Genomic DNA, 14,728 nt, shown 5'->3' with positions numbered 1-14,728 from the left:
CAAGTAAGTAAGTAATACCGAGCAAAGGCCAAAGCTCGCATATCTAGGTGAATGAAAAATCGCCTGCAAATCGAGCCGTCTCCGGTGCGGGTTGACTAAAGTTGTTAAATAGTACATTACCCATTTTTTCGACAATCAAACTCATACATTTTTTTAGAACAAATTGCGGAAGAATTGAATATTATGGCAGTAATCCTCGCTATTCGTATAAAAACAGCTTCAAAACTAAGTAAAAATATAAATTATCATATTCAGACTTAAAATCCACTTATCATATTCATACTTAAAATCCACTAAAACACATCTTTAACAATATTAATTGCATCATTATTGCTACATTTACCTTACTGTAAAACATATAGCGTTGTGGTAATATCAGCAATATGGTCAGATCGTTCATTGTAAAGAAATGTTTTTATAATTCATGTTAGTTTAGTATTTACTGTCGTTTGATGCTCCCGTGAACCAGAAAATACCAAAACTTGGCTCATCGAATGCTTGAAATCCGTTTCAAATGAAGCAGAAACTAGCAGAAATTTAACATTCATTTTCAACTTTAAAGAAAGCTTATCTTCACCAGAAAAAGGAAAGCAAAAGAAACTTGCTGTGAAACAGGGTGAATTTTTCTTATCGGTCGGTCAAGGCCTGCCTGTACCACTTGTGGGCTTGGCTTTCAGTGACTAATTTACCCCCATAGCAGGATAGTCAGTCCTACGTATGGCGGCACGGTCCATTTGGGGATCGAACCCATGACGAGAATGTTGTTAAGTCGTACGAGTTGACGACTGTACTACGAGACCGGCTACCCACTTACTGTGATTAAAAAAAGAAGTCATACACCTCGGCACGAAAGTCGTGAGCCTCGTGAGTATCGTTTTTCTGCTTTAATGCGAGAAATCTGATCTTTTGGAGGAAGACGATGGATGCAAAGGCAAAATCACTCCCATCTTACCATCTCTTTCTCTTTCGCTCTCTTTCTATCTCCGTTTGTCATGCTTGCCGTTTAAGATTGGGCTATGGAGTTAAACAACCTAGAATAATAATGCTTCCATTGTCTGCCCAATCCTGGTATACATCGTAGCAGCTGCGACGATGATGTCTTCTAGCGTGTATCGTTAGTAGGCTTTGGATGGCGTGAACGCAATATGAACATTAGTCAGCATCGAGTTTTATGTGTTTGCATGCGTAAGTGCTCTGCTACCACCGTTTCTCTGGTCGAGCCGACGAGTCGCTTCGAGCAGTTGCTTCGCCCCCCAGTCTGCAAAAAGCCGAAGTTTTGTATGGGATCGTCCTGTACTCATATGTACCCACTTACGTACCCACTTGCAGTCGAAGTGGAAATGTGGTTTCACGCACACATATACACCTTCCACCCGAACGATCGCGTTCACACATACTATCACGCTCTGATTTCTTCTGCACCTCACGCATACAAATGTGTTTGCTCCACCCCCGTTTCGGATTGCTTATAGAAATGATGAGGCACACATGTTTACATTTGGTGTATGCACACATTCGCATGCAGTTTATTCCACACTTTTTCTCTCTGTTCCAACACGTGCTTTGGCATACTCACACTGTGTAGACGGCAGAACGGTCTCCCCCTTCCAAATTTACCGTTCTTCCTCCTCTCGATCTTTTTTCTTCTTACCGCGTCCGGGGTACCATCAGAGCTGCGCGCTGGCTTTAGTTTTTCCTCCTCTCGTTCTTCCTTTCTCCTACCGCTCCCGGGGGCTGCGCGCGTTTCGACAGGTTCTTAGCGTAATCCAGTGCGTTGTTTTGTGGCTGAGTTGTGCTGAACGCTGTCAATAAAAATGAACCAATAGGGTAAATGTACCTATAGTGGTGGTAGTACCAATAGTGGTGCTATTGCTCTTAAATGCGGTTCATAGGGCAAATTTAAAGTAATTAAGTTATTTAAGTTAGTGTGTGTTGGATATCACAGTACACATGTACAACCATATAGAATAGTTATTGTACGATCGTAGTATACATTTATAACCTTATAGAATAGTCAGTTGGAATAAAGCTATTAATCTGAACACATCGTAGTCTGGCAACTAAGTATATAACAATTGGCGACGAGGATAGTTGAACTAAAAGCAAGAATGTCTCTCGAAAATCAGAACATTCAATTAGAGATTTTGAAGGCTCTGAAGAAGCTATCAGAAACATCAACGGGTACAAATAATACGGAACGATTCGTGGCAATGAACATGACCGAGTTTACTTTCGATCTAGAGAACGGAGGAACTTTTCAAAAATGGTTTCGACGTTATGAAGATTTGTTCGAGTCGGATGCCAAAGAACTCGAAGATGTCGCTAAGGTCAGGCTTTTACTGAGGAAGTTGGATGCACAAGCACACAACCAGTACACCAATTACATCCTCCCGAAACTTCCGAAGGAGCTAACTTTCAAGGAAACTGTGCAAACATTATCGAAAATTTTCGGGTCGCAGAGTTCACTTTTTAGCAGACGTTACCGTTGTCTTCAGCTCGTCAAAACCGAAGCAGATGACATTATTAGTTACGCGGCGAAAGTGAACCGGGCTTGTGAAGATTCAGAATTCCAAAACATGAAGGCTGACCATTTCAAGTGTTTAGTATTTATTTGTGGATTGAAAGGTCAAACCTACGCAGACATACGAGCCAGACTACTCTGTCGCATTGATGCCGAAACTGCAGATGTGCCCATTACACTGCAAAATTTGGTTGACGATTTCCAAAAACTCGTCAATTTGAAAGCAGATACTTCCATAGTTGAGCAACAGCCAAACTCATCTACAACGGTAAACGCTCTACATGAGAAGACAGAACATCACCATCACGAACAGTATCGACAGCGGTATCAAGAATCAAAAACATCAGAGCAACCTCGCAGACCATGCTGGCGTTGCGGTCAAATGCACTTTGTTCGAGATTGCCAATACTCGACACACCAGTGTAGAAAATGCAATCGTGTTGGTCACAAAGAAGGCTACTGTGGATGTTTTTCAAAATTCAAACCTGCCGGGGAGGAGAAGACTAACACGAAACCATCAACAAGTGATCAAGGAAAACTGAATGCCAGAGGTATCTATATTGTCAATCACATCACTCAACACTCCAGCAAAAGAAAATTTGTTCCTGCAACCATCAACGGCGTTACAATCAATCTGCAGCTCGACACAGCAAGTGATATTACGGTGATTTCACAACAAACATGGCAAAAGTTGGGCTCACCGAACATCCAACCAGTGACGATTCAGGCCATCAATGCATCTGGTAAGCCACTCCATTTATCGGGCGAATTCCAGTGCACCATCAACATCAACGGCCAGACCCAACAAGGCAGGTGTTTCGTCACTACAGCAGTTAACCTAAACTTGCTTGGGATAGAATGGATTGAACTATTCGAGCTTTGGTCCATTCCAATCGATACGATTTGTAATCAACTAACAACAGAATCGATCGACCAGCAGATGCGAGAAATTCAAGCGAAGCATGCGGATGTTTTTAAGGATACATTGGGGCATTGCAAGAAAACTAAGGTTAAGCTTTACCTCAAATCAAACGCAAAGCCTGTTTTCTGCCAAAAGCGTCCTGTACCTTTTAACACAATACCTTTGGTTGATGCCGAACTTACTCGATTGCAAAACTTGGGCATAATTGAAACTGTCGATTTCTCCGAGTGGGCAGCTCCAATTGTGGCGGTGAGGAAACCGAATGGACGTGTTCGAATATGTGCCGATTATTCAACAGGATTGAATGCTGCGTTGGAGGCAAACCATTATCCATTGCCAACACCAGAAGAAATTGTCTCGCAACTTAACGGCAGCACCATCTTTAGCATCATAGATCTATCCGATGCCTATCTTCAGCTCGAAGTTGACGACGATTCAAAGCATTTACTAACCATCAATACACATCGTGGATTATTCCGATTCAACCGTCTCGCACCAGGTGTAAAATCAGCACCAGGAGCATTCCAACGCCTCGTAGATGGAATGATAGCTGATATTCCTGGGGTGCGATCATTCATTGATGATGTTATTGTTTTCGGCAAGGATATGAAATCACACAAGGATTCACTCAACACCTTGTTCGCACGTCTTAAGGAGTACGGATTTCACGTAAAAGCCGAAAAATGCCATTTTTGCAAGACTCAACTTGTGTACTTGGGACACGTTGTAGATAAGCATGGTATTCGTCCAGATTCCGAAAAGATCAAGACAATTGCTTCGATTCCACCACCAAGCAATGTGTCCGAGCTACGATCTTATCTTGGAGCAGTGAATTTTTACGGAAGATTCGTTCGTAACCTGCACGAATTACGTTACCCTATGGATCAGCTGCTAAAAAGGAATCGAAATGGAAATGGACGCCAGAGTGTCAGGAAGCTTTCGTCAAGTTTAAGGAAGCACTTCAGTCACATTTGCTCCTAACGCACTACGATCCAAAACTTCCGATCATCGTTGCTGCGGACGCATCAAACACAGGAATTGGTGCAGTCATTTTTCATCAATTTACTGATGGAAAAATGAAAGCAATTCAACACGCGTCACGAACACTTACACCCGCTGAACAGAACTATGGACAACCAGAAAAAGAAGCTCTCGCATTAGTTTACGCAGTATGCAAGTTTCACAAATACTTGCTTGGACGTCATTTCACTTTGCTCACGGATCACAAACCATTACTTTCAATTTTTGGTTCAAAAAAAGGTATACCACTTCATACCGCTAACCGTTTGCAAAGGTGGGCACTTACCATGTTGAATTACGATTTCGAAATTCAATACGTGTCCACACAAGATTTCGGATGCGCAGATCTTTTATCACGATTGATTGACCGAAACAAGCAGCCGGAAGAAGAGTACGTAATTGCAACACTGACTTTAGAAGATGACCTTTCGAGCATTCTGTCCGATACATCACAGAAGGTTCCGATTTCATTTCAAGCACTCCGTAAAGCAACCGCTTCAAGCTCAACACTACAAGCAGTCTGCAAATTCATTCGTGAAGGTTGGCCGAATTGTTCCACTAATCTTCCAACTGCAATCCAACCTTACTACGCGAGGCGCGAATCATTATCAATAGTCCAAGGATGCGTGATGTTTGGTGACAGAGTTGTTGTACCAAATATATTTCAAAAAAGATTCTACAACAATTTCATCGAGGACACCCAGGGATAGTTCGAATGAAGTCAATCGCTCGAAGCTATGTTTACTGGCCTGGTATTGATAAAGAAATCGAGGATTTTGTTAAATGTTGTAGTCCGTGTGCAATTACAGCGAAAACACCGACAAAGACAACTTTGGAATTTTGGCCCATACCATCAAAACCATGGTCCAGAGTACACATTGACTATGCAGGCCCAGTAGACGGATTCTACTTCCTTGTAATCGTGGATCCACACTCGAAATGGCCGGAAGTTTACGCTACCAGATCAATAACTGCGAGAACAACAATAAGAATTTTGAAACAAATTTTCGCAACTTTCGGAGTGCCAGAAGTTCTCGTGTCTGATAATGGTACTCAATTTACCAGTTACGAGTTTAAGGAGTTTTGCGTTAGTCAAGGCATCAACCACTTGCGCATTGCTCCATATCATCCGCAATCCAACGGGTTAGCTGAACGATTTGTGGATACACTGAAACGAAGTATTCAAAAAAATTCGCAAGGGAGGGGAATCTCTCGAAGATGCACTAACCACTTTCCTTCAAGTATATCGAACCACACCATCTGGAGATTTGGATGGAAAAGCTCCTGCTGACATTATGTTCTCTAGACCATTACGAACTATATCGTCGCTCCTCAAACCAAGCGAGCACGGAAATGTTAAGCCGAGGAACAGAATGAAGGAAGCCGAATTTTACAACAAAAAGCACGGGGCAGTGAAACGATGTTATCAACAGGGCGATGCTGTTTATGTCAAGATATATCGTAGAAACTCCTGGCAGTGGGAAGCAGCAACCGTAATCGACAAAATCGGCAACGTTAATTGTAACGTTTTCCTTAAAGAAAAACAGCAGTTAGTACGATCACACACCAACCAGCTGAAATCTCGATTGGCAAACGGGCAAAACATGGCAGAATTTTCAACACCACTATCTGTACTGCTTGATGATTTTGGTTTGAAAACACCTTTACCGTCAGACCAACAATCAACGTCGTCACAGTTTGTTTCCTGTGATGAACCTGTAACAACATCAAGCGATACTGAACTAGCATCTCAGACACTCTGTTCAACTCCAGATCATTCTGAATTGGGTAACATTAGTTTCGAAAATGACAACGCAGAAGAATCCGAGGGAGATGAACCAGTTGTTCAACAGCAAGAGCAGCAAGCATCAATTTTGGAAAGAAGTCGAAGAGTTATCAAATTACCAGAACGGTTCAAATCTTACTGGATGCCGAATCCATAAGGGGGGAGATGTTGGATATCACAGTACACATGTACAACCATATAGAATAGTTATTGTACGATCGTAGTATACATTTATAACCTTATAGAATAGTCAGTTGGAATAAAGCTATTAATCTGAACACATCGTAGTCTGGCAACTAAGTATATAACAGTGTGAAATGTTCTTTAGCCTTTTAAAAAGGGTTTAAAAGTTGAATGAGGCCATTCCGTTACTTAGTGACCGAAAAATCCATTATTTTGTGAAATTTGTCAACATTTTTCCAGAATCCTTAGGATTTCATAACGAAACTCATTTTTCTGTTAACGTTCTAAATGACAACATAACACCGCAATAACTAGTTTTTCAACATAACTGTTATTAAATGTTATTGTTTTACTAAAATTATTTGCCTTTTCACCATATTTATGCATTTTTAAGTGTTTTTTTACCATAGTGCCAATATAGGTACACAAAACAGGCATGTTCCTATAGTGGTTATAGTTATAAAATCAATAAAAACAGGTTGTTTTAGATTTCTTCGAAGATATTTTAGACATGTCGTACTGTCGTTTCACTAAAATAAGCAACAAAAATGAGTTTTATGTAGGTAATTTACCAAAAACAGGCCAAAATTCGCTTATATGGCTGAATGGAAAATTGACTTCAAATCAAGCACACTCCTTCGGGTGTAGGTTGACGACAGGTGTGATGCAGTACGTTAGTCAATAGTTTTATCGATCAAATTTATACACTTTTTTACAATCAAATTACGCAAGAAACCAATATTATGGCAGTAGTCCTTGCTATTCATACGAAAACAGCGTCGAAACTAAGTTTCATTGATATTGTACACCGTTTTTGATGCATTTTTGTTTACCACTACTACAGGAACACAATACGACGACTATAGGAACCATACCACCATTATAGGTATAACGAAGCAGTCACAAAAATATGTATTTTTTCGTAATTTTGATGCATTTCATGATAAAAATGGTTGTGATTGCGAAGATAAAACATATTCGAATTGCTATGTGGTAAAATATTCAGAAATTGTCCTTCCTGACACTTTATATCCATTAAAACACATCGGTACCACTACAAATTGCACCACTATTGGTACATTTACCCTAAAAAATGCATGTAGTACGTATTACTTTGGATAGTTTTGCGTATATCATGAGAGCAACACTTACCTTAATATTTTAAAACTGGAAAACAATTTCTTTCCATCGCCCTCTTTGAAGGTTGTTGATGATGCCAACAGGTAGACGTTGATGAATGGCGCATGCACCTGTAACTTTGAAGACGATAAGCATTAATTGAAATAGTACATTGAAGCACATATGAGATCAAGAAACTTACCTCAACCAGTTAGCTAGGATAAATCATTCCACAATGGAATAAGAAGCAACACTGTGCAAAACGTAAACAAGGAAGGTAGGAGACACAAGAAATCGCGCATCACTCCCGCACATCCTTCCACAACGAATGTTCTAGACAGACTGAGGATGCCTAACACCCGGATGAGTGCGATAGCAGAAAAAATCATGGTAGATCGAGAGAGATGGGTAGACTCGGTGTAGCGCAATCCGCTGGTAGATGCATGTGTGTGTGACCAACGAAAGACTTCAGACCCCGCTTCTCGCGTTTTTCATTTATCATTTTTCGTCACAGGCACACACCTCTACACGCGCGGCGGTTTGCTGTCCAAAATCTAGAGAGAGAAGACAGGGCATCTCGCTTTGACACACAGAAAAATCTCTGAAAAACTTCGGCTCTGCTACTTGGGGCGCGAGGGCTTTGCCTTGAACCTTGCGATCGGGTTAATTCGTCGGCCAGCTATTGGACACAGCGAAACTCCACCGTGTCGCTCAACATTCGTTTTAAATCATCTTGCACGCAAAACATCGATGGAGCACCCGAATCAAGGTAGGCAATGGGCTCACTGCTGACACTGGCAGATGGTAAATAATATAATATCTAATTATGATTGCCCCTGTGTGCACTTGTACACATACTAGAGCCTACGAAGCAAATGCAAGGAGAGTTCATCGAATGGAAGCCCTCCGAGCCGGGCGAGTGGCAGTTTTTGTTTTTCGAGGACCAGGAGCTCAAACTTGCTCTGGACTCGCAAGAGGAGGGACAGGAAGCGATGTCATACAGCATGAAACAACCGCCCTATCTGTTGGACGATGTTTTGCGATGCGCTTGCTGCCACCAGTGCCAATTCCAGTGCTACGAGAACGATCTACTGCTGACCTTCCAGTCGCATCCACGGTTGATTTGCTGGATGTGTGAAAAGGCGCCGGCCACACCGCCCAACACACTTCAAACGACGGCCGTGGACGACTTTACGTATTCAGATAGCCTAACAGACACGAGCGAGCTTATCGAAACGGACGACAATGAAGAAGATTCACGGTTGATAGAAGGATAGTTTTTTTTTAATAATTTGCAAGTCATTCACGAGCCACAGTTCGCACTACATCCCCCTTTGATGTGGCTCACCGTCGTCTTTTTTAGCTAAATAAGGATATATTTATATCTATATATAAAAACAAATTCATAATGTATTACAATAAATAAAAAAACCTTTTGCTTTTTAATATTAAAGAATTGTGTTTTCTACGATTATATTACTAAAAAAAACTGTTGTACGTTGTTAACATGATCGCTATTTCCATTTCATCAATGAAAAATCTTGATGAAATCAAATCCATACACATCATAAAACTGTTGCAGTCCCGATTTGTTAATACAAAATCGAAAGTCTTTCGGCAATACGAAACGAGGCGATAATCGGAGAACCAGTCTCTTGCATCGCATGACTCACTCTACACAGGTATTTTGCATGAGGAGCGGGTTGAAAATTGTTTTCTATTAGCATCACATTCTCCATGCATTCTCCAGCTGATTTTCCGCTGCAATCGGAGCTATTCTCGGGTCGGCTGGAAAGCTGTGATTCTGCATATTCCGCAACAAACCGGTTCCTCCGTTTTACATGGTTTCGTTTGGATCCTTTCACGTTCTCCTCTTGGGTCGCGACGTCCAACCGACCGGCCCCCTGCGAGATGTAATCGAGCAGCTAATTCCATGTCATAAATTGTGTCCCATGACGCATGCCTAGTCGAATGAGTCAAAGTCACACAGCCGCCTGTGTGCAAGCACCTTTGTTTTTTTTACATAATTTTTTTCATTTAAGTTACGCTTTTTGTGTACAGCTGATGATGTCCGACAATAGATCTAAAGAAATTACACTAAATTATATGAAACGTCCACCATTTTCGAGATTTTATAATTGATAACGTGCTTTAAGTTTAACTGGAGTCGTCAACTATTCCTGCATCAACAGTCTTTTTACCATCCTGTTCATGATTTACTGATTTCTCTGATTTCGTCTGAGCTCGATGTATTTGTGTACAAAGCTTCGAAGATAGCTAACAGAAATGTGATTATAAAGCTGAAATTTGATCAGTGTCAGACAATCGCGCGAGCTACTCATAGATGACGCTGTTTAACGCAAACAGGAAGTTCGCCCTCTAGTCGCGTTGGTTTTACGACCACTGCACCTCAGCCCTATCTTTTCTCATATTGCTCATGCATATTTGTGTGAGACTGTGTGCGGAAGTCGAGGTGATAAATGATGTTCTTTTGATCGCCGCTACGTTGGATGCGTTTACATGGAGCTTTTTTTACATCTTTTCTTAAACTCAATGTGAGTGTGTACGTACAGATGCTCCGCTGTCCGTGAACTATCCACGAGAAAAAATGAACATACAGCTGACTTATTCGTTGTTGTACGTCTTTGTTTGGCGTCACTTTGAACCGATTGGCTTGGCTCGTTACTTGCATATTATCTGCAATCTATTTCCTAGCATCTTTTGTGCTGGGCTTATCCTCCTAGCAATTTCCCGTAGAGTACCGACCTCGCTTGTCCCATGGCTATGGTCTGGCTCATGCCAATAACAACGAGTTAATTAAACAAGAAACTGGCCAATCGCTAAGCGCCGCACGAAATCCCATCAGCGCTTATACACCTACGCGAGTTAGCACATCGGCATCAAACTGCTGATGCAGCGGGTTGAATAACTTGGGTATCGATATGCTGATCATATATGCATATATCATATCGATACCGTTAGCCGACCGGTCACATTAATCGTTGGTAACAAATAATGGAAAATAAAGTCAGTTGGTTTCTAGCACTCGAAAGGTCCACTTCTTTCTAGCATCGAAGAAAGAAAAATAACTGGCGCCCGAATAGGGACCTGAAGAAGTTAAACGGGAAGTGTATAAGTAAAAAAAATCCTTACATTAACAGTAGTTAAATCTGTGGTCAAAGGAGCCATTATTAAGACAAAGCGAATTTTGGGACACCGTGGTAAACACCCGATTGCTGCCAGCAGGCCCCCAGTAGTCGAAAGGAATAAAAAGGAAACCCTGCTGTAGCTGCCCAACTTTCCCCCGCGGAAAACTTCATCAATGGAGATCAACTCAAAATTACTGTAAGTATTCAAACAAAAAAATCCGAAATAAGCATATTTTGGTGAACAATACAAAGCCTCGGATTAATTAGTGATCGGTGAATTATAATTGTGACAGTGTAAAGTAAAGTAGAAGCTAAAAAAAAAAACAAAAATGACCAATCCCAACTCCGAAATTGTTCTACGATGTTTTGTAGAGATGGGGAAAACCCCTGACTTTTTGAGGGACGTTCCAATTTTTGACGGGAACCCAAATGAACTGATGAATTGGATCTCGGATGTAGAAGATGTTTTTATCATGTATAGGGATCTTCCGGACGATTCGTTGCAGTTCCATTTGGTTGAACGAACAATCAGAAGAAAAGTCCGCGGAGAAGCCTCCGACGTACTAAACGCAAATAATGTAACATGCGCTTGGCATCAGATAAAATCAACATTGATGCTATATTACAAAGATAAGCGTGACGTGAAAACCCTAGACTATGAATTAACGTGTATAAAAAAGGGTTATTCTGAAAGCCTTGCCGGATATTATAGCAGAGTTAATGAATTACTAACTGCTATGATAGCACAAGTTCAAACGGATAGCAAATAATCCCTCCACGCGAACGTGCATATAAATTATTTTAGGGAGAAAGCTTTGGACTCGTTTATTAGAGGTCTTGAAAAACCGTTATCTACACTGTTAAAAACTGCTGACCCGAAGACCCTTAGCAAAGCATATCAATTTTGCCTTGATTACTTTAATATGGACATTCGATCAGCACCTTATAAGAATCAGTATGGTAATCAAAATTCCTCTAATACTCCTAAGCCAAAAGATCTAGGGTACGAACCGCAACCTTCCAGGGTAGCACCTAGAAAAATTGTGTACCAACCAACACCCCCTCCCAGAACAGCCCCTCCAGCTCCACGTCCAGCTCCACGATACCATCCAGCTCCACATTACGTTCCGAATCACCAATATGCCTCCCAGAGACAATACCCTGAGCCAATGCAATGGGTAACAATACCCTGACAATACCCTGAGCCAATGCAGGAAGCATGGGTAAAGAGACAAGCTCACCCATTGCAAGCTCATCAAATGGATAGCAATGACTACCATTTACAAGAACAGATCAGGGACCAGTTCACTGATGAATATGATATTACAGAAAACAATCAAAATATAAATTTACAACACGACCATGATCCGCAAGAGGGATCAAGTAGAAATCATCAGAACCATTTTTTAGAGTGGGAGATGAGTTGGTAGTTCCCTGTCTTCCGTTTATTAAACTCAAAACTACCATTGGATCTTTTCCATTCTTAATAGATACAGGTGCTAATATTAATTTAATAGATCCAAAATTAGCACATTCATACGAACACAGCAAGCCGTACAAATTTTCTATAGGCCAAATTAGTAGTGCAAATAGTAAATTTTCTCCCTCATATGCCATTGATATAAATTTTTTCCATCCTAAAATTGATTTTGAAGATCGCTTTTTACTTCACCATTTTCATAATTATTTTTATGGTATAATTGGCAACAGCATGATGAAAGCTTTGGATGCTATAATAGACCTAGGAAAAGATCAAATAACATTAACTAGAAACGGCAACAAGTTTGTTGTCCCAATTTCATATTATTCACCGCATAATCATTCTTCTCATAATTTAATCCAAACATCTCACCTCTCAAAATTAGAGTCAGAAAAACTAAAAAAGGTGTTGGAGAAAATAAGCCATTCATTTTATAAACCAGATACTAAATTAACTTGTACAACTAATATCGAATGTGCAATACACACTACCGATAACTCCCCAGTTCATCAAAGAGTTTATCCTTACCCTGCTGCATATGCTGACGAAGTAAATAAGCAAGTGGAAAAATTATTAGAAGATGGAATTATTAGACCGTCTCACTCGGCTTGGACATCCCCGGTATGGATTGTACCAAAAAAGTCAGATGCGTCAGGGGAAAAAAAAAATCCGAATGGTTATAGATTATCGCATGTTAAATGCCAAAACCATCTCTGAAAAGTACCCAATGCCTGAGATAAACTACGTAATAGACCAATTAAAAGGAAAAAAATATTTTTCAACGTTGGATTTAGCTTCTGGATTCCACCAAATTAAGATGAAAGAATCGGATATCGATAAAACAGCATTCGCTATTAATAATGGCAAATACGAATTCACTAGAATGCCATTTGGCTTAAAAAACGCTCCAGCGATATTCCAAAGAGCGATTGATGATATTTTGCGAAATTTTATTGGAAAGATATGCTACGTCTATACAGATGACGTTATAGTTTTTGGAGATAGTTTGGATAACCATCTAGAAAATTTAGATACAATTTTGAAAACATTAAATAATGCAAGGTTAAAAATTCAATTAGATAAGTCAGAATTTCTTCGTCAAGAGGTAGAATTTCTAGGTTTTATTATTAGCACTGACGGAATAAAACCTAATGAGAACAAAATCGACGTAATTAATAAATACCCCGTGCCCAAAACTATTAAGGATTTGCGTGAATTTTTAGGATTAATGGGCTACTATCGACGATTTGTCAAAGATTTTGCCAAAATAGCAAAACCTCTGACAAACATTTTAAGGGGGAAGGGATCTGACACATCGAAAAAGAAAATTACTTTAGACTTACATGACATTTAATGTTTTAATAAAATGTAACAAGTATTGTCATCAAGCGATATTTTAATTTATCCAGATTTTAATAAGCCATTTATTTTAACAACAGACGCCTCAAATTTCGCAATAGGATCAGTTATCTCTCAAGGTGAATTAGGTAAAGACAAACCAATCCACTTCGCCTCAAGAACCTTATCGAGGACAGAAGAGAAATATTCAGCTCCCGAGAAAGAGATGCTTGCTATTTTTTGGTCATTGCAAACGTTCCGTAACTATCTTTATGGAGCGAAAGTTACAATAGTAAGCGATCACCAACCCCTGACTTTTGCACTATCACCGAAAAATACGAATGCCAAATTAAAGCGTTGGAAAGCTTATTTGGAAGAACATGATCATGAGATTTTATACAAGCCTGGCAAAGGAAATGTTGTGGCTGATGCCCTCAGTAGAATAGTATTCTCTGTGTCTGGCACACAACATTCTGCAGAAACTAGCCAAGATTTCTACATTATCTCTACAGAAGCCCCATTAAATGTTTTTCAGAATCAGATCATACTAAAGGAAGGGAAACCGAAAACAGTATTCGAAAACCCTTTCCCAAATTTTAAACGAACTATCATTTATACAGATACATTAACTGAATCCTCTTTTTTACAGATTCTTAAGGATCATTTCATATTAACAAAAATAAATGGTATTTTAACGAGCGAAGAAATTATCGGTAAATTTCAAGATGTTTATAGAAAGTTTTATGGAAATCAGAACCTCCGCTTTACACAAAAGCTCCTGGAAGATGTATCGGACAAAAATCTACAGATGAATATAATTACGGCAGTGCATAACAGGGCACACCGTGGAGCCCAGGAAAATAAGTCGCAAATTTTACGCAAATACTATTTTCCCAAGATGCAAGCCAAAATAAAAAAAATTGTTTCTAATTGCAGTATATGCAATGAAAACAAATACGATCGTAACCCGATTAAATTTCCTCAACAAAACACTCCCATACCAAAATCACCATTTGAGATTGCTCACATTGATGTGCTTTTTTTGGAAAAAACATTTTTTCCTCACCTACATCGATAAGTTTTCAAAATTTGCCCAAGTTAAGCTGATTCAATCGCGAGCAGCCGTTGATATAGTTCCAGCTGTAAAGGAAATTTTAACAAAGTACCACCCGCCAAAAATATTAGTTATGGATGGTGAAAAATCATTCGG

General features: G+C 40.0%; 1 long non-coding RNA gene across 2 annotated transcripts; it reads right to left on the bottom strand.

Annotated features, from left to right (window-relative positions):
• Positions 1–1,537: 1,537 nt before the first annotated feature.
• On the bottom strand, positions 1,538–7,872 carry LOC120906771. Of its 2 annotated transcripts, none has more exons than XR_005740159.1 (3): positions 7,754–7,872; positions 7,585–7,688; positions 1,538–1,802 (listed from the first exon to the last, which is right to left on the bottom strand). It is a non-coding gene; the product is annotated as an uncharacterized LOC120906771 (long non-coding RNA). The 2 variants fall into 2 exon arrangements; XR_005740160.1 differs by having other exon boundaries at positions 7,585–7,682.
• Positions 7,873–14,728: the final 6,856 nt, after the last annotated feature.

This window comes from Anopheles arabiensis, chromosome X (assembly GCF_016920715.1).
Source record: "Anopheles arabiensis isolate DONGOLA chromosome X, AaraD3, whole genome shotgun sequence".
Classification (NCBI taxonomy): Eukaryota; Metazoa; Arthropoda; class Insecta; order Diptera; family Culicidae; genus Anopheles; species Anopheles arabiensis.
Note: the sequence above shows the minus strand (reverse complement) of the source record. Positions and strands in the feature narration are given on the sequence as shown.